Source organism: Sebastes fasciatus, chromosome 23, assembly GCF_043250625.1.
Source record: "Sebastes fasciatus isolate fSebFas1 chromosome 23, fSebFas1.pri, whole genome shotgun sequence".
Classification (NCBI taxonomy): domain Eukaryota; kingdom Metazoa; phylum Chordata; class Actinopteri; order Perciformes; family Sebastidae; genus Sebastes; species Sebastes fasciatus.
The window spans coordinates 22,822,530-22,843,753 of NC_133817.1; the positions used below are offsets into that span (position 1 = coordinate 22,822,530).

Consider the following 21,224-nt stretch of genomic DNA (forward strand, 5'->3'; position numbering starts at 1 on the left):
TCCAGTACACGGCCATCCAGCCGGCTTATTAACAATACATTTAAAAAATGTTAACAGGACTTTTGAATACAAGAATAGATGACTAAATGTGATTACAATTTTTCTTTTGTGGCTTACTTTCATTCATTTTTAAAATGTCCTTTTTACTGTGAAAAGCACCGACAGGAAGTGATTGACAAACCTTGTTTCTCACTTATCCTTCAGTCGTCTTTTCTTAGTGACGATGCACTCAAAGCCCTCAGAGAGTACTGGATCTACTGTTTGAAGGACTGAAGAGGATTATTTCTAATTCTGTTCTAGCCTTGTTGGAGAAACATCTGAGTGGTGTTGCCTTTTAGTGAGCTATTTCCTCCTATTATTAAAGGGCCATCAAACTGGCTTTTTATAACGGAAAGAGCTGAGCACGCTAGAGCCGTCTGGTACATCGCAGTCAATGTGGTCTATAGACTCAACAAGCCCTCCCAAAGTACCTAAAGAACAGTTTAGCTCAGCCTTTTGAAGGCTGCTGCCTTCCTCTTTAGTCCACCTTTTCTTCACAGTGGTCCAGAGGGAGTGGGAAAAAGTGAGGAGGTGTTAACTTGATAACAACAAAGTGTCTCAGGAAGCTGCCCACTGCCCTCTAATGGCTCTACTAGCCTGCTAGAAGAGTAAACTGGCTGTTAAAATACAAACACCGACAGTCAAACAGCAGTTTGTGTGCGTTTGCTTTCTGTTGGATTTGTATTTCTGCTTGCATGTTTGTCTCCGTGCAAACATCCCTGGTCTGGGTTGGCCAGTCGGACCCTGTGATGTATCCCCGTGGGAAAACTAAAGCGGCCAACCATCTAACGCAGCTCAGATCAAATAAGCACAGCACAGACCTCCTCTACCTGCTGGCTGCTTTGGCCTGACTTGTCAGCAGTATTTCAGCCTTGGCGGGACGACAGACAAGAGTGGGACACTGTCATTAACTGATGATCTGACTCGCCCTGTGGGGTACGGCTACATAGGAACATTTCATTGAGCATTACTCTAAACAGTATTATCAAGCAGGCTGTTCTCATACACCGTTCATAGCTATACCTGCCAAAAGGTGTATATAGTCCACAAAATGAATTTGTATGTTATCCAAGAAATTCTGAACCAGGAAGTATAAAAAGCGACAAACACTGCGTAGGGAGCAGGTTGGAGTGGATGGGTGTGTCAAAAGACACCAGACCAAGCCTCCAGGAAGAGCGCAGAGCAACATTTCGTAGTGGCCAAACGTTGGTACTACAGTATAGGAATGAACGGGAGCCTCCAACGTGTATCCAGATCTCTTTATACATCCATGCACCTGACCTTCGTCCAGGACACCGGTGTTCGTACCCCATGTAAAACCAGAAACCACGTAACTTCCGTCCTTAAGTTTCGCCACTTCCAGAGTTATTTTAGTTATTTCCAAACCATGATCTTTTCCTAAACCTAACTATAAGAATGCACCGATTGAAATATTCTGGGCCGATACCACTACTGATGTCTTTGTTTATTTTGTTTTTGCTGTTATTTATTCCGCTTCTGTGCCAGGAAAACAAGGACATCTCCATTAGGAAAAAATAACTGAGCTGTTTTAAAGTCATTCAGCATTCCATTACACTGTCTTTGAATGAACACACATTCAATCATACAAATTTATGCAACAACCTTAAAAATTACCTTGTTTCACATGAAAAATATTCTTTTTTTTCTGCTTCAAATGCCTTTTTAGCTGCTATACAACTACCTCCTCAATGAGAAGAATGTTTCAGTACACATAGCCCAACAAAAATATATTTGTTAAACATAAATTAAATGTATATGTAAAAGTGATTAGAAACATAAGCAGTGTTTCTTACATATTACTTGTGTGGGCCGCCCATATATTTACAGCCGCTGTAGTATATTTGGCAACCCATAAAAGCATATTTAACTTTAATTTTTTTAATGAAGAGTTATACTCTTTTGGTGGAGCTTCTTTCAGTTTTATTTGTAAACTGGCACCCGCCGTCATACCAGTCATGTCCAGCCAGTAGCGTCTTCTCCTAATCAGCAGCTGGTTACTGTTGTCCAAGACTGACCACAAACACAAAATTTAGCCGGACCAAAATTGATGCAACACAACAATTAAACATCGGCCACTGCCATTGTCGAATGTCATCTTATTTGCCGATAGGCCGATGGCAGTCAACAAGGCGAATATCGGCCGATACCGATGTTCAGCCGATAAATGGGTGCATCCCTACCTAACTAAGTAGTTCTGTTGCCTAAACCTAACCAAGTTGTTTCCTGTGACGACGGAAGTTTGTTTTGAACAGACTGGAGCGGAAATTGACACGCGTGTCCCGTGTTGCTGGACATTCGTGAGAAAACGCACAAAAAAGTGAGGAATAACTATTCGTAAAATATCATAGTTGTATGAGGACACGTATCAGGAAGCTGCTTTTACCACTGACTGCACTGGACTGTATTTATTGTCTGTTTCATGTTCACTTTTCCACATTACTAGAACGTATACAGTATATCCAAAACTGGTCAAAATATAACTTGTTCATGTGTGGAGACTCTTTGTAATCAATCCAGTTTTTTTTTTGCTTTTATACAATTTGGCTTTGCAGCTATTTCAGTACTAATGAGTTTCATGAAAGTGAGCAGCTTTTATTGAAGGCTGGTGAAGCTATAGGAGGGACTGTGTGCTCAATCTCTGAGAGAATCAGTAGACGTCTCTAACTTTGACAGTGAGGATATTCTGTCTGTTACTTCTTTTTGGTTACATTTTAGGGTTGAAGGTTAGAATTTTGTTTACGATTTTTGCCAATGATGGTCCACACAAGTATAGCAGTACAACAGTGTGTGAGTGTGTTGGCATGGAGTAGTTGGGTTGGCGTGGGTGCATTCAGGACAGAAAGCAAAAAGCAAACATGTAGAATAATGATGCACCCACAGAGATTGGAGCAGGACCTGCCCAAGTTTAAGATCTCTGGAAGTTGTGGCTCTAGTTTAGAGTTTTTAAAATATTTCATGGCAAAGTCATGCGTTGCAGTAATACAACCAACCATGCAGGAGGAAACGTCGCTCAAATGAAGAAACACAGGGTCTGTTCTGATAAGATGCTATCTTTACATGCCAGGTCTATTTTTGTTGAACTAGTTTGCATCTCTGAAGCATGAAATTCACTTGTGTATAGATATAAATGTATATATGTATTGGCAGTTTAGCACAAACACACAGGCACACACAATGGCAACATGCCAGGTGGCACATTGTCACAGCATGAGGTTTTGTAGCGCTAAAGGCGATGCAGCATGGCACTCTGTAAACTGTCATTTGGCAGTAGACATACAACGAAGATCTTTCATATCCTCAAACACACACACAGGCACACATGCATATAGTCAAACACTCATATTTGAGTAAACAGATGCACATAGGCTACGTTCACATTACAGGGATTTTTCCGCCTGGCCTGTTCACATTCATGTTTGAAGTGACCCGTATCTGACATCAGTTTGAATGGATCTCTGCCCTGAAACGCCTCACATGCATCCAATAACGTCACACACATTTGGGGAACTGCCATCCGGCGGCCCATTGTTCCGAAAATACACACTGGAGTTGTTGGAGTCCAGTGACTGCCAGACTCCGTTAACATATTGCCAAATTTAACAGATCTGGGTTCCCTGTTACCCAGATGATACTCCTAAATCATAACGTATATATATTATATATTAATATATTAAACTTTAACAGCTCTTCTGTGAATTAAGTTAAATAAACTAAAGTAAGATGTGTGACGTTACTTTTGGACAACCCGAAACACCGCCAGTCAGCACGTCGACGCAATTTTTATAACACATAATTTCATTAAATCAGAGTTCTGCTTTGTGAAACATGACGAATATATCAGAAGAACTGAGTGAATTGTGAAAAGTATGTTTGATACATTCATTTACATTTTAAGTGACTGACGAGAAAAATAAAGTCGTCTACTGTTCCCTGCTATCGGAGGAAAACCTCCGATGACATATTGTTAGATTTAACAGTGCTGAGCTTACCGGTATACATCTACTCCTTCTAAAAGATAGTTTATGATTTCTTATGACTCATAAACAGACAGTAACTCATTCGGCGAACATTATTTAACATAATTCTGTATTAATTTTAGCTCCGTGTAAAGTGAATAAACGTAATGTTTTAAAGATATAACTTGTCTGCCTTAAAGCATCAGTAGGCGAGATTGGAGCAAATATGATTAAAACTTTTTATTTTTATAAAACGATCGCTATATCGTGACAGTAGTACATGAAACAGGTAACCTCAACAAAATCATGTTTCTCTGTGTCCTCCGGTGTCCTCCGGTGTCCTCCGGTACTCCTAACGGCATCTGCAAGATTTCACAGACCGGAGGAAGACAAGCAGTAAGAGCTGATCAGAGGTCTGCTGTCCAGCTGCCGTCTATGAGAGCCAGCTGTCAATCACTCGTGAACTCCGACCAAACGGTCAAACTAGGCAGCGCTGATCAAATATGAGTCAATATTATGTTACGTTAATGCCTATTTCTCTCCTCAGATGTTCTCAGAATCATCTTGTAGTCCACAGTTTAGCTGTAAAATTAGAAAGTTTTTGATCCCATTGTGGGATCTGGTGATGGAACGCCAAGTTCTGGTCACATGACCGGAGCACAGCCAATAGGAACGCTCTCTCTCTGAAATGACCTGTGATTGGTCAAAGTCTCCCGTCACGGGCTAGATGTTCTAAAGCCTGTAAACAGAGTCATGAGGAGGAGCAGAAGTCTAGTTTTCTCTCAGAACACTTGAATTACAATATGATGAAAGGTTATTTTTTTTTTGCCCAATGATTCCAATAATATACTGCCTACTGCCACTTTAATGACGTAGATTACACATTTTTATAACTGCTGATTTAATAAATCGGAGTTCTACTGAGTGTAACATGACATTGAATTTAGCAGAAGAACTCAGTAATATAGATAAAGTCTTTTTTGTCAGGTAACAAACATTATCAGTGTCTGATAACCAATGAAGCCCTACCATAGAATCCTGTGGAGAGAGGGAGGTTCTACTTCTGTTGTTTCAATGGACAGCTCCGACACTGTATGGTGATCAACACCTGCACCGTGTATGTGTGTACATATGACCGAGCAGTCTCACAACAGTCGCATGGCCAGTGATTGGATAAAGGGCTCCAGACTAACTTTTTACATTGGTTGCACTGGTGTGCCTAACTTTTTTCATTTAGGTGCACCAGCACATGATTTAGGTGCACCAAAAAATTTTCACCACACCTTTTGGCACCACAGTAATACATTTTAAGCGTTTTTTTCAGTTCCCACAGGCCTACACTAGGGATGTCATGATACCAGAAATGTAGTAGTCGATCAATACCAGTGAAATTCCACAATTCTTGATACCAATTAGATACCATGGTAAAAAACTGAACTTCAACATCCACTCCTTATTTACCGTTTGCATACTGGGTTTTGTTAGGAAGTTAAAAGCTCATAATTCCCTCTCTATTATCGATTTCATACTGCTATGAAAATATCTCCTTCAAACAACTGGATTTATTCAAGTTTCTCACCAAAAACTACATTTTACAAGATTACATTTGAATACATCATGATAACGTTAGAATTTACCATCGCCCAATACTCGTCTTTACTGAATAGCATCATAATGTAAATCAATGACACCGCTAAGCTCCCGTCCTGCTGATTTCAACACAGATGTTGTTCACAATGTACAATAGCATTATCGGGGAAAAAATAGGGTGGGTCCGCTGGATGTGTCGATAATGAGTTTAACAGTCTCAGGCTGTACTGTCAGGTATCAGCATGTTTAAATATTACGTTGGTATAAGAGCAGCGTAATGTAATGTGTGCACTGTGAGTGTGTAGTCGAGTGACGGAGAGAGATGCGCTACTAGTAGATCAGCTGTTTGGCGATCATCGGAGCAGAGAATAAATTAGCGGTAAAGTTGCCTCATGTTATTAAATGTACAGTGTCTCACACTCACATTCACACTTTTTGCTCTCCCCACTTGTGAAATGAACCCGGCACCGTGACCAGGATTAGGCATCTTATCGGGGACCGGGGAGACGGGTGGTGGAGCGGTGCTCCGCCATCGATGTTGGGTCTGGGCTGAGCCGTTCAGGGCCGGGAACAGGTGTAACGGGCATCGCAGCATCTGTCTTGAAGAACAAAAACAATCAATAGTTCTGTTCATTTTGAATTACTGGGTAGGCTACAGGGTGTGGTTTGACACATACACACACAGAGACAGACCTGTCAGGCGCCCCAGTGCGTCGAAATATTAAATATTAAATATTTAGTCGCCCTCCACAGATTCTTGGTCACATATGCTCCTATATCTGGAACCATGGGATTGGTATCATATTTAGGACCACATATGAAAGTGGCCCAGATCTGATTGAAAAACATCAGATTTCTGTGTCCACACTACTCTGATAAAAATCACATCTACGTCACATGAGAGCAAAAAGATTGGATTTGGGCCAAATTTGTTTCTAGTGTGAACGTAGACATACAGTACATGGATGCATACAAATGTATCCACACACTGTGTTAAACCCGGGTTATCTTGAGTGCAGTGATGAGGTTAAAAGAAAATAGTCTCATTTATCAGTTTAAACTAAAACTAATTCAACAAAGGCCAATAAGAGTATTTCCCATTAGCGTGTGTGAATGAATCTACTGTCCAGTTGGCAGGATTGAATTGGTTAAGATGAAGAGCAGGAGTAACAGTAGCACACACACACACATACACACACACCAGTTAATTACATATCCTGAGTGTGTCATCGCTAACCACTCTGTCTTTATCGCTACAGAGTCACTTAGGCTTAGGCCAGTGGGGTCGGCTGCTATTTTAGCTAACGCAGCAGCTTGGTGGCCTAACTCTGATAGAGGAAGTGCACACATTCACACTCTACACACACACACACACACACACACACACAGACCACAATGTATGAGTGTTAAGACATTCGTATTGCAGTTTTTAAATTGATGTTGGCTTCAAATGCTATGTTTTCCTGCTCGAAGCTACTCTTACCCAATCACCTCGAAAAACAGCCACCGCAGCATGGAAGGGATGAGAGCAACTTTTACTGTAGGTGCTGTACATCTAGGTAGCTTATACCGTTGAAGGGCTTCATTGCAAAAAAAGCAGAATCTATTTGGGGAAGATTGCAAACTTGTGTGTTCGTTTCTCACCAAAAACAGGAAATTACAGTCTAAAATGCCGTTTCCCAACCTTTTGTGTCTGATGTACCCCCACAGAGAGCACAGAGAGCAAAAGAAGTGAAGCGCCAAACATGCGTGATGTGAATATACTGTATGTGTTGAGGTTGGAAAAAGTGTTGGACTTCGAAAAAGACGGTCAACCCCCACGTTGTTTTTCGGTACGTGTATATACTAGGCATTACGGTAAGAGCGTGTAAGAACTGGTTTCAAAATAAAAGCGATCTTCCGGTGAATGCGATAGGAAATTTCACATAAATGCAATAAGTCAGTCAGTTTGTCAATAATTAATATGAATACAAATTAAATAACTAAAATTAATGATAATTTAAAAAAAATAAATTAATGCCTGCAGCTGCATTTCGGAGAAAATTTGAATTTCAATTGTGTGAATAATTAGTTAAACTTAATAAGAATACATTTCCAAAGACCAATCTGACTTCAATGACAGTGCACCACCTCAGAGCGTTAAGAGTAGTTTGCTCACGCTGGTATGATCATATGCAAAAAGGTTAAATCAAAAAGTTATTTAAAAAAAATATGAAATATCGGGATTTAATTGTAAATTGCAATTATAGCCTAAAAATATCGAGATATTATTCAGAAATCATATAACTAACTATTTTAACCATTTATCTATTACTTTTAGCTAACTATTTTAACTGGTTATTAATAGTTTTAGCTGAGCGTTTCATTACTTTTAGCAAATTATTCAACCATTCATCCCGTTCAGCTAAGGATATTTACCATTTATCCATTACTTTAAGCTACACTAACTTTTTACTATATCTCACTGCTTGCTTGCTAACTAGTTTTCACATGTAGTGTGATATGTTGATATATCTTTTTATTCAAATCATAATTAATATTTCTTTCTATCAGTTGAGCTACTCCACATTCTGGGAATCACTGCTCTAAAACAGTGAGACTCTTTTTTTTTAAAGGAAATGAGACAGATGACGTTCAGTTTCATCAGAGTTCATGTGTAAAACCTCTCAGTCTCCTTCACTGTCAGTCCACTCTGTGAAATACATTTGCAGCCTGTGAAAGGGACATTAGACAGGGACAGATTGCGAGGCGGGATGTGGCATGTTGCAGTATGGGTTAGACCCGTTTCTCTGCAGCTTCCAGAGGTGTCAAGGCTTGACTCATCATCAGTCAGCTTACTGCTTGCTGCATTTTCAGGGGGAAAAAACTGCATCAAAGAGCTGAGAATGCAGATCTGGTTATATCATGTCTGTAGCAGATAGGGATGTCCATAATTAACCGTTTAACCATTAACCGACATTAAGCATTTTAACCGATTAAAGCTATCGGTTAAAATGGTTAAAAGAAATGTTAATAACAGCCCACCTTAAGAGGCGGAGCCGGAGTTGCAGGATACAGGAAGTCGTCTCCGGTCTCTGTCTCTCTTGAGCGGAGAGGAGGAGTTGTAGTTTCGTAGCATTTATTCACCTACAAATAAACTGTCGACACACTGCTACACCTACGTTCACAGCTAGAACGCCACCAACAACCTCACACTCACCACCAACACACACACACGGTCTGTTGGAAACTCACTAAAGTTACTCAGACTACGTGTGCGGCGGCGAGCACGAAGCCTCCGGCAATGCTAGAGCTGCTAACGTAGCACAAACACACACACTGTTTGTTGGTCACTCGCTAAAGTTACGCCGGGCAGACACACAGCTGACAACCTGCTAAACTAAACTAAATGTGAGGTGGAGACTTTTACTGGGAAAGTGGCTGCATGTCCGCGACACTACACGCAGCATCGTAGCTGCTAAATTAACGCTCCCGGACGGTGAACTGGGGACTCCCGTCAACCAATATCTGTTGTGCTCCTGCAGCTGGTACGAGGCACAAATCTGGTCGTTAACGGTTAATAATCGGTTAATGAGGGTCGGTTATCGATTAAGAACATTTTTCAAAATGAGCATCCCTAGTAGCAGACAAATAATCCAACGGTTGTTACACAGGATGAAATTATTTGTCAAGACTGAGGCTGAACATCTGTAATGGTGTGAAAAGGCAAAGAGTCTTGGATGGCACATCGTGAGCAACACTTAAGCAGCAGTTCTGGCAATTTAAAATCTATTAAAAACTGGTAACCAGTTCTAGGGCTCCACAATTAATCTAATATTAATCGTGATCACGATTTTGGCTTCCTACAATTAAATGAACATGATGGACTGTGATATAAACGTTTATAGTGCGTGCTCTAACCATAGAAAACTCCTCTGCAAATTGAGCGCTTTCTAAACTAACTGCCAGCCAACAACCGGCAGTCGAGATTATTTGGCTTCACTCTTGGTGAGCCGTCACGCCGATGCGTACGCACCTCACAGCAGCAGCCTGTTTAAAACTTTCCTGAATGTTGCAGCAGCAGTCCAGAGTAGAAGAGCAATATATTACTCGTCAGATGGGCGTGTCTGTCCAGGGGATTCAACTCGGCGGCCGTTCGGTGTGGGAGGATCTTCTCCCCGGTGCTGGCTGGTGCTCGCCAGGCGCATTTCCCTGAGTCTTTACAGCACCCCTCGCCCAGACCTTGTACTTCCCAGGACCGTGGACTCAATGCTCACTGCGCCCTCTCTCCCTGCAGGGATGGATGGGGCTCCCGGCACGGCAGTCAACCGGGCGTCAGGGGTCTGTGGCAATGTTGACAACCCCCCGACCCGTCTTAAAACACGGAGCCCATCTTGTTAACCATGCATTGTGGGTGTGACTTTTTTTTGCCGTGTCATCACCATTCATATCTATACAACCAATGTCTTTTATGATTGAATTATTTACTAGTGCGCAAAGTTCTTCATAGATCTAGCCTCTTCATTTTGATCTCAAAGTGCACCAAATTGATGCATTTAACTTTGAAATGTAGCCTACAAGATTCAGGGTGAATATTCCTGTATTTTTTTATATAGCAATATATATTGCAGAAAAAAAAATATTGCAATGTCAGTTTTTTCCAACATCGTGCAGCCCTAATTTGTACATTAGCAGGAATGTAGCACAACATGGAAGTGAAAGCAGTGCTCTGTTTATTTAAATATGAAAGTGCAATAAAATATTTTTTTGCTAAAATCAATGAATAATTGTGATGAATAATTGTGATCTCAATATTGATCAAAATAATTGCTATTATCATTTTGGCAATAATCGTGCAGCCCTAGCCAGGTATGTGCTAATGCAGCGTTTAGTGTGATTCACTCAGAGACTAACGGTAGCCAGATGACACTGGTTCATCAATACACACAGCTGGATGGACAGGCTACATCAACAGAGCACAGAGAAACTCAGATTACAACACACACAGAGGGACTGTGACTTCATTTGAGCTGAGAAAACAACCGATGGCTAATAGCCTACTTTTAGGGTTTTCCCATTCTGGAAAGTTATCACAGCAATAGACTCTTTATCCTCCCTTACTCAGGAGGTAAACACAGGACAGGTGTTCTGTTAGAGTCTGTTCCCCCATAGAATAGTGTCTCCCTCCTGTTCAAATGAAACTAAATAAAAACCAGTGGAAATCTCTACCCCACTTTCTCCTGTGCGTCAAACACACACACACACTCACACACACATGAAATGAGCGCAAGCAAGTTTCATCAGCAACTTACACAAATTGAGAGCAAATAAAGCTTCCCTTTTCACATCACGTCAAAGCGCGAGCACCTGCTGCCTCTTCTCTTCTGGAGCAATGGCGGTACCGTTAGCTAGTTGCGCTAGCAGCAGCTCTAGCAGCAGCTCTAGCAGCAGCTCTAGCAAGTAACCTAGCGAGCCTGCAGTTACTGCTATTGGTTACTTTATTTAAAACTTTATTTTAAATCTGTTAACAATACATTAAACAATGAAACCAATACAAATTAATAATAAAAAAAAGGCAAACATAAAATTAAATAATATAACAAAACATGCCAGGGGTCAATATAAATAAATAAATAAATTAATAAATAAATAAATAAATTAATTAATTAATATTAACTCTCGTAAAAACATTAAAGTGGGAGCACATTCTCTCACTATCTTTTTTGTTTTTTGCTGAAGTTATTGTTTTAATATATAGTTTCATTTCTTTCTTGAAAACATTAAAGTGAGGTTTTACATATTTACATTTATGAATGTAAAACTTTGCAACAATGATAATGTGATTGATTAGAAAATACTCTCTCAAATATTGTGTTGAACTGTTAAAAAAAACAAAAAAAAAACTTTTCCCCTAGAAGTTCAAACTCACAGAATATTTTCCAAGATAAACCTACCAATATCTTGCCACAGTTTACTGTTATGTGTGCATTTCTGGAACAGATGGACAATAGTTTCAGTGTGGGATTCACACAATGTTATGTTGTAATGTTATTTTTGAATTTCAACAAAAAAGTACCTAAACGGGTAACATTGATGAATGATCACCTCTTTGACCTTATTTATCAAAAATAATTGTTGCGGGAGAGTCCAAACTTTTTTCAAAAATAAATTGTTTACGCGACTATTCCAAAAAGATATTCCAGGTGAAACAACAGAAACAATATTACACTGAAATAGAGCATGGATCTTACGTACGATTGCACATGCATGTTGAACTAATGCAGTACATCAGATGATGCTGTCAGAACCCTGCTGTACAAATACAGTGATCTCATTGAAATGAATGAGGGGGCTGAGTTTTTCCATGCAGTTCTGAACACGGCCTTACTGCGGAGATGGATTCAGAGTGACACGTGTATAAAGTCTTGTCGATCTCGGTCACCATGACGCTGTCAGCGGTGATGAGAAGACATACAGCGGATCTGATGGGAGCTCAGTCCCGCTGAACTTCATCTTGATGTGACGAGTAAGAAAGTCAAAGTTAATTTGGGGAGTTCAGCTTCCTCATCTTGTAAATATATTCCTCACAGGTCTCCTGAGTTTCCAGTCATGCTCTAATTGTGTGAAGTCAAGTATAAATATTCACTTCCTGTGTAAATCCTAGTTACTGACAGAGAGGTGCTCTCACCCACAAAGTAAAATAGATGCCATGCCAAGGTTCAGGCTCCATAATTGCGTGCACATACTTCTCGATTCAAGTCAGCAGACACTGAGATTTGAAAATATAACGGGAGAAATTAAAGGACAGATCAGTTCTTTGTTGCCAGAGTTCAGATGAAGTGCATTCTTTAAATAGCCCTCCAATTTAATCTCTGAAGAACACACTGTTCCACATCTAAGGAGCAGCGAGGGGAACTTTTTCAGTTGCTATGTGTCAGTGTCCCAGCTACTAAGCTACTTTTACTATTAACCCAACTGACTAAAATAAGACACGTCTCTTAGAGGATCACAATATTGTAAATCCAGTCATTGTACCTCTCATTTTTCCCCCATCAATGACCAGCTGTGGTGACGTCAATTTGTAGCAGAGATGTCTCATCACCTGGTCTCACTTTTCCTACTCAACTCCACATTTTTTAAATGTGTTGGTTCCTGGCATCAGTTCCACATGGTGGCATTTTACCTGCCAGAGTAACTTGTAAATCCGACATTTAACAGCATGTTAGGTGAACCCAAACACCTGCACGGTGACCATGATAATCTCTCAGCTAACATTGGCTGTGCCTGCTGTGATTCTCAGCTGAAAGATTATTACGGTCAGGAGATGTGATTTAGCTCCTCAGCTGGATGACATAATCAAAAGATTACAACAGAAACTAAATTGCTGTTATTAAGACGATCATAGCCATCAAATAGTGACGTCAAGAGTGAAATATTAGGATCACCTAATTTGACCTAGATTATATGCAAATTATGACTCCCAAAATGATCTCATAATGCTATCTGCAATAAACCGTTTACAACAGGCTGTAACTAATCCCTGGTTTAAACAATACATGTATACAGCCGTAATTTAATATTGTAGGTCATTTAGTGCTAACATTAGCGCTGCATCTTGCATGTTTTGTGCATATTGCACACGCAGCAATGATGTTGCAAAAGGGCTGTCGGCATAACTACAACTTTAAACTACACCTCCCAGCAACTTCTGGTCTCTCAGTGTCACCCAGCGAGAAATGCACCATTACAATATGAACATATCTCTTTAAAGGGATAGTTTGGTTGTTTTGAAGTGGGGTTGTATGAAGTACTTATCCATAGTCAGTGTGTTACCTGCAGTAGATGAAGAGTTTGGAGAAGCAGACAAAAGTTACTACATGGAACCACACCCGTGGACGGAACCGGCAGCAAAACCTATTTTAGCCTCCTAAAAGTAAGGCCCACCTAAAAATATACATATCAGTACGAGTGTACGCTATACTGTATTTAGACTATTTTCACCGCTTTATCTTTAGCTCTTTCCGACGGGGGAATCTGAAACCGTTGTATCCAAAGCCACCAGACTCTATTAAAACTAGAATGGCACTCGGAGAGCGCTGACCTCCGCCAAGGTGCCTGACTTTAAAACCAGATCACAGCCCCCAGCTGGCGATACCGAGAGGTGGTCGGCTTATTATTAACGCGGTGTGTTTCCGTGTAACGTATCAGCAGATGCCTCTCTCATTCAGCAGCCTTGTTATGTCTGTATAACGTTACACTACGTTGTCTCTCATCCCGTCATCTACCGCTTTGTTCTTTCTCACCGCGGACGGCCAGCAGCTCCCGCACACACATCCACACACGGATCTCTCTGATCGAAGAAGGAAGAAGGCGGGGTCACGTGTCATCAACGCATCATCAGTCACACTGTGCATGTGTCATACCCTGTGGTCTTAATGCTCAGGATGATCGGAATTCTTAAAAAAATTCCTGAATCCGGATCATGATCAATGCCACAAATCTAATGGATTGTTCATTGTGCTATACTCCACCCTTTCAAAAAATTTCATTCAAATCCAAAGCAAACTTTCGGAATAATCCTGCTAACAGACAAACAAACAAACAAACCAACGCCGGTGAAAACAACCTCCTTGGCCCAAGGCTTTGGTGGAGGTAACAACGGAATCCTACTGCAAATGAAAAAAATGTGCTGCAGAAAGCCAAAAGAAAAGCATTGACAGTAAACGCGCTGCAAACACAGATGCAAAATCAAAAACGCACAAAACAAAAAAAAAGAACAAATGCAACAGAACACTGTTTTTGTGTTTTTGACTTTGCATCGTTTCTTTATTTGAAGCGTGTTTGCTGTTAATTTATTTGTTTTTTCCTTTCTGCAGCATGTTTAGTTTTCATTTGCAGCACGATTCCGTTGAATTTGTTTTGGAATTTTTAGTGTTTTGGAATTGGTATCGTTCCTGAAGCTGGAGCACGTTTCTCTTATGGAAATGTTTTGGGCCACTGTAACGTATTTGCACTTTTCAGCCATCATATAAATGTTAATTAACAAATATACAACAATTAAAGTATAAATTTGGGTAAAAGCAATACATAGTTATTGAGAATTTAACACTTCAAAACTCCGCTCAGGATAGTGTTGGTTTGGTTTGGTCAGATTTGATTGACCATGGCTTTGCATCATATCCAGATAACCACATCATTGTCAATAGATTCTGATGCAAATGTTGCTAAATCCTGGCTGATATGACATCACCTTTCCATCCACTTCAAACCAGCGCCAAGAACATAAAGAAAACAAAAAATACCCAAAACATCGGCAGAAAAATGTACGTTTATGTCTGACCCTTTCGATGATATTAAGGAGGTTCAGGGCCTTTAAAGGTAACAATCAAGTACAGAACCCACACCTTTTTTCATTCTTTTTCTCTACTGCAGAATTCCTGGTTAAGAAGTATGACATTTACTTTATTTGAGTTATTTTCATCAAAGCAGCCTTTTAGTTAGAACTTGACCTTTCTCTAAACTCCAGCACTAATTGTGAGTGTTTCTTTGGCCGGTCTTCAGAGTGACTGCAGCCCCTCGCTGAGAAGGGCTTAGGAGTGGAACATAACAGCAGCTTGACCCTCTGTCTGCGGCGCACCGCTCTGCTTCTCTTGTAGCCCCCTTTTTTTTTCCCCCGCCAGGTTTCCGGCTCCCTGCCGAGTCCCCGTCTCACCGCTGAAATTGAAATTAGGCATTAAACTCTATTCAGGCCTCGAACCCCGCTTTCTGGAATAAACCCACTTCTCATGCTCTTGCTATCTTTTCTTTCTGCTGTTCTTGTGCTCCTGGCTGGAAGGACTCAAGCTGTGCTGGTGAATGTGAATGCGCGTGCGATACGTTGGTGGTATATGTCATACATTTAATATATAAGGCAAAGAAAAAGAAACGTATGGAGAAGGCACTTGAAAAAAAAAGATATTAGAAGAAATGGCGGTAGCTTAAACGTGTAATACCAGTTGCCATGGCAATGGAGTCAAACCAGCACTTAATTTTTGAGTCCATTATAAAAGAGATTGGCAGTAATATAGTGCTGGACAGAAGGGTCATGTACTAGTGTTTGCTGAAGCCTGGTTGCTGTCAGAGGGCAGCTGTGGACGCTGGTTCTGTCCAGAAGTACTAATGCTCTTCTAGTGTTTCAGTGTGTGAACGATACAAGAACATGCACTCGTGTATTTGTGTACGTTTGTTGCGATATTTCATTCTTGTGGAACTTTTTGTCGTTCAAAAAATATGTGTAGTCATTTTAATAAAACCAAATGAATATATATATATATATATAATATATAGACAGCACAATTACAGATGATGATGAATCAATATTCTCATTAAGGCCTAATAATTTAGTAGCCTACCGGAATTATTTATTACAGTTTAGAAAAAAAATAAATGAAGTCAGGTACACGGAGACACAATTATTAGCCAGGCTAGCAGCATGGCTCTAGGAATGGCAAGCCCAGTTTTTTAGTCCACCATTTTGGTCTCGACCGGAATATCTCGATAACAATTTGATGTACTGCCATGAAATTCAGCACAGACATTCATGGTCCCCAGAGGATGAAGCTGACTAACCTGGGACTTTTCCTCCGGAGGGCCACCGTCAGCTTCACATTTGTGGTTTTGACCATAGACTGTATATAGGAAGTGGACGTAGTCACTGTGACGTCACCCATTGGTTTGTGGACTGCCGTTTTGAAGCTTTGAGTTCGACGTTTTGGCCGTCACCATCTTGGTTTCTTTGCAACCAGAGGTGACACGAGGGGGTGGAGCTAAGTACAACCGAAAGCTGAATAAGATGTTTCTAGAACTAAATGTTACAATTAATTTTCATGAACTGAAAACACTGTGAAAGGGTTAAAGTTCTACGACGAAAACACGGGCAATGCCGTGGTAGAGACCTGTCAATCACAAGGTAGCCCCGCCCTAAAGCATCCCCTGCTTTATGGTCTATCTGACTCTAAACTCTGTTTGTAGTCAGGGTAATATTGACCAATCACGTTGGAGCAGGCTTTGGTTGAATGCAGGTAAACAGTCCGTGTGGAGAGCAAAAGAGGGATGGCTGAAATGCTATCTCAGAACCCACCGGCTTTCGTCTGACGATGATTTCGCTTTTTATTGGTTTAAAATTAACTTGTAAACTGGCTACTGGTGAAACAATCCGATCGTACACGTCGTCTCTCAACTCCAGTCTTGCATCTGAAGTTGCTCATCAGATTGTAAACAATGAGCAGCACACAGAAGAGGAAGTCTTGGCCCGGATATCTGATGGCTACACCGGAACCCCAGATATTTAGCCCCTTGCCCCCCAGAGGCTTATCCGTTGTCAGACCGGAAGCCGGTGGGTTCCGCGACTTATTCTGGCTAAGGCTCAGGAGCTAGACGGGTTGTCCACCTAATGGAAGATTGGCGATTTGATCCCTTGCTCCTCCGGTCACATGTTTAAGTGTCCTTGGGCAAGATACTTAACCCCAAATTGCTCCTGAAGGCTGTGCCATCGATGTGGAAGTGTGATAGATCAGATCCTGAAAAGCAGTTTGGCTCCTTGTATGGCAGCCTCTGCCATCAGAATAATGAATGTGTGTGTGAATGGGTGAATGTTGGCATGTAGTGTAAAGCGCTTTCAGTTGTCGGAAGACTAGAAAGGTGCTATATAAATACCAGCGGCATACTATTGAAACTGTAGTGTTTCTTTTTCTTTTTCTTCTCTCAAATGAATCGCCTTTTTGAAGGCCTTAACATGCTCAAAAAGTTGTTAAACTTGGAACACTTATCAGACGCGGGGAAAAATTAGATATTTTAAGGGTCTCGGGCTTGGGTGTTGCAAAATGGCTCGCTAGCGCCCCCTAGACAGTTGGAAAAATTTAGCCCCTCGCTCTGGACATGTATGAAATTTGGCAGACAGATGTAACATGTGGAGACGCACAAAAAAAACTCTTGGAGGTATGCCCAAAACTCAACAGGAAGTCAGCCATTTTTAATTTAATGTGCATTTTTAGCATTTTATAGGCCGCGAGGTCCCGTTCATCGCTGCTTGCAGCTTTATTTATACTTGGGATGGAGAGGATCAGAGGAGCAGAGTACAGCAGAGACTCCGGTCCTGGAGACCAAAGCTAAGGTCTCCCCCGCGTCCTCCGACCGCGGCCAACACTGTTTAACAGACGAGCTTCACTAGATACAACGAAGAGGTTTTGGTGCTTCACTGTAGTTTGTGTTGGAGTCTGAGTCTGAACAGCGTAGACACACGCGATCGCGCATGGGACACCGACCAGCAATGATTTATACGTGTAAGAAGTTACAAACAGTCCCTTTAAGAGGGTGACCAGCGCCCCCCAGAAGGTGGTGCCCTAGGTGACCGCCTATAAGGCCTATGTCTTAACTGGCCCTGCGTCCAGATTCTCTCTGCATTGTTTTTATGTTCATACGGTTTACGACGCTTGGCGTAAATACGCTGGCGCTGCGCTGTTACTAATCTTCCAGAGAACCTGATATGGAGGGGGCAGAAAAGAGTACTGGCAGCTTGTGAGAAGTGCCGGTACGCCAGAAAAAGTCACGGTATATCAAAGAATAAAATGTAGAAGTGCCGGTACTACGTACCTGTGGGTACCGACCCACTTCGAGCACTGGCTCTCTATGCTGTCAATAATTAACAGTAACAAAGAAAAAGTCCTTTTCCAGTTCCAATTCTTTCATTTTTCTTGCTATGTAGCATTCAGCCATTCCAGCTGCTCTACATTTCCTCTTTCAGTCCTGCTATCCCTTCCTTCTATTTCCTCTACAGACCGTATTCACCATTTTTGTGTCGGTCTTAGCTAGCTGTCCCTGTCCCTAACCTCTCCCCCTTCCCTTCTCGCCTTCCATCTCTCTCCACATTGTCCTCTTTTTTTCTACCCAGCATCTGCACCGAAGCAACGTCATCCACGGAGAGCTTGAAAAGGCATCTTGAAAAGGCTCGGCTTGGCAGCCTAGGACAGAAAACAAATTAGGAGTTCACAACTTCAAACGGAGCCCTCACCAAGGCAACCCCTACTCTTCTGCCAAGGGTTTGCCTCGCTCGCTCTGAGACAGCCCGTGAGAAGAGTTTTAACAAGCACGAGCTCCATCTGAAGTCCTTTAGTATAATAAAGAAGGATCATATGGCTCCATTTATAATCTTCCTTTCATTAGACTATGGATTTGTTTCCTTCTCAGACACCGCGTAGTTAATTCGCAGCTAAGTCTAAGATGGTGCGCCAAAAACTGACAGCAGATTAAAGTTTTGTCACTTTATTACACCTTCGTCCAATTTGTACAGCACCAGAAATGAGCAGGAAAAGTTTGCTGACCGGCCTGGCGTGAGATTTTGGAGCAGACGGAGAGCAAAAGAGATGCTCCAAGTTTCCTACACACAAGTCTCCACTGTATTCTGGAGCCAAGAGCTCTACTGACTGAAGAAATCTGCCTGAGAAATGTCAGCAATTACTCCTGTCAGCCGTCTTCCTATTCCCTTGTTTACCTAGGAGACTATACCTCGCTATTATTGATCTGCAGTGTGTAAAAGGTCACAGGATTGAAGATGACAGCAGCCGCAGTAACCATGGAGACTCCCTCTCTCTAGGAGCACAGTATCAGTCCGAGGGTAGAACTTTGATGCTTTGCTGCTTCACAGGTGAGAGAGTTATAATCTCCTTCCTGTTGCTGATATGTGCCTTTGCTCCGTCTTTACAAACGTGCGGACGCAGGGCTAAAACTCTGAGACGCATACACACGCCGAGCTTAACCCCCCAATCCTACGTGCATCGCTCAAGGATTGATTTAAGCCATTTGCCGACATCGATGTTTGTTTGCTGCTGGCGGGAAGATTATTTTACAATCTCTGGTATTCCTTCGACTAGGATCAGTACTGTTTCATAAATCTACTTTCTACTGGACAGATTTACTGTAGTGCAGATGCAGTTGCATTAAATTCGAATTGGCAGCTAAAATATGGTAAATGTATGGCTCTCAAAAGCACTACGCTAAGGTTAGGGACAGATAATGCAAGAAGAGGAATATAAAGGGCCACACTCCCGTTATGCAATAATTGTACTTTTTAATAGCAGGAGGAGAATGATAGGCTCCATTTATACTCAAGCATCTCATATCTTGATAACATCCAGATTGAATACACTTTCATTTACATACAGTATAGAGGTCTGTTAGCCAGATCACAAGGGCCAAGGGAGCCCATAAAAGGTTAGGGTATCTTTTGGTCATTCGATTTTCCTTTCACAAACGGATATTAAAGAACAAAAAATTATAGGTTATTTGATTTTCATTTTAAAATACAAAAAATAATTTCGAAATACAAGACGTTTTTTCTTTATCAAGATCAAAAAGGGATGAACTAAACTTAAAAAAAACAGTTTGATTTTCATTTTATATTTCTAAAAACAAAAAGACGGAGACGAAAAAAACGCATGTTTTTTCATATTCTGCGACCGGTAGTTGCTGTTTACAAAGTACGAGCGCGCATGAGGACGGTGCTATATGAGAGAAGAAGAAGTACGGTGCTGCTGTGTAACTGAAGGTGATGGACATGGTTCAGTACGTAGTTTTTTGAAAAATTAAGGAGTCTGTCTCAGGGAAGAAGACATGTCACAGCACCGTCCTCATACGCGCTCTTACTTTGTAAATGGCAACTTCCGGTCGCAGAATATGAAAAAATAAATCGCCATGTGTTCGTCTGTTTTCACACTTATTGGCAGGTTATTATGAAACTGAATGATGGACATCATAGAAGTGGGCATTAACTTGTTTTTAGTTTGTTTGGAGTCATCTGAATAATTCATTATATGGGAGCTGAACCTCAGTTCCTGCACTGTGTTTGCGAGAGCAACAGCAATGGAGAAGTTTAGTGCGGCTGCAAACTTGGGATGCTAAGTTTGAAAAATGTTCTTAACCGATAACCGACCCTCGTTAACTGATTATTAACCGTTAACTGACAGGATTTGTGCCTCACATGCAGCGGTGTACCAGCTGCAGGAGCTGAACAGATATTGGTTGACGGGAGTCTCCAGTTCACCGTCCGGGAGCGTTAACTTAGCAGCTACGGTGCTGCGTGTAGTGTCGCGGACATGCAGCCACTTTCCCAGTAAAAGTCTCCACCGCACATTTAGTTTAGGTTGTCAGCTGTGTGTCTGTAACTTTAGTGAGTGGTCAACAAACAGTGTGTGTGTTTGTGCTACGTTAGCAGCTCTAGCATTGCCGGAGGCTTCGTGCTCGCCGCCGCACACGTAGTCTGAGTAACTTTAGTGAGTTTCCAACAGACCGTGTGTGTGTGTTGGTGGTGAGTGTGAGGTTGTTGGTGGCGTTCTAGCTGTGAACGTAGGTGTAGCAGTGTGTGTACAGTTTATTTGTCGGTGAATAAATGCTATGAAACTACAACTCCTCCACTCCACTCAAGAGAGACAGAGACCGGAGACGACTTCTTGTATCCTGCAACTCCGGCTCCGCCTCTTAAGGTGGACTGTTAAGGCGGACCAGCTTTTCTCCTTAAAGAGACAAGCCGCTCTTCTGAGCGCTCAGCTTTTGAGTTAATTATTAACATTTCTTTTAACCGTTTTAACCGATAGCGTTAATCGGTTA

At 41.5% G+C, this 21,224-nt stretch overlaps 1 long non-coding RNA gene across 1 annotated transcript; it reads right to left on the reverse strand.

Moving 5' to 3' along the window:
• Positions 1-4,260: 4,260 nt before the first annotated feature.
• On the reverse strand, positions 4,261-7,407 carry LOC141761785 (uncharacterized). Its single transcript, XR_012592639.1, has 3 exons — positions 7,090-7,407; positions 6,031-6,205; positions 4,261-4,378 (listed from the first exon to the last, which is right to left on the reverse strand). It is a non-coding gene; the product is annotated as an uncharacterized LOC141761785 (long non-coding RNA).
• Positions 7,408-21,224: the final 13,817 nt, after the last annotated feature.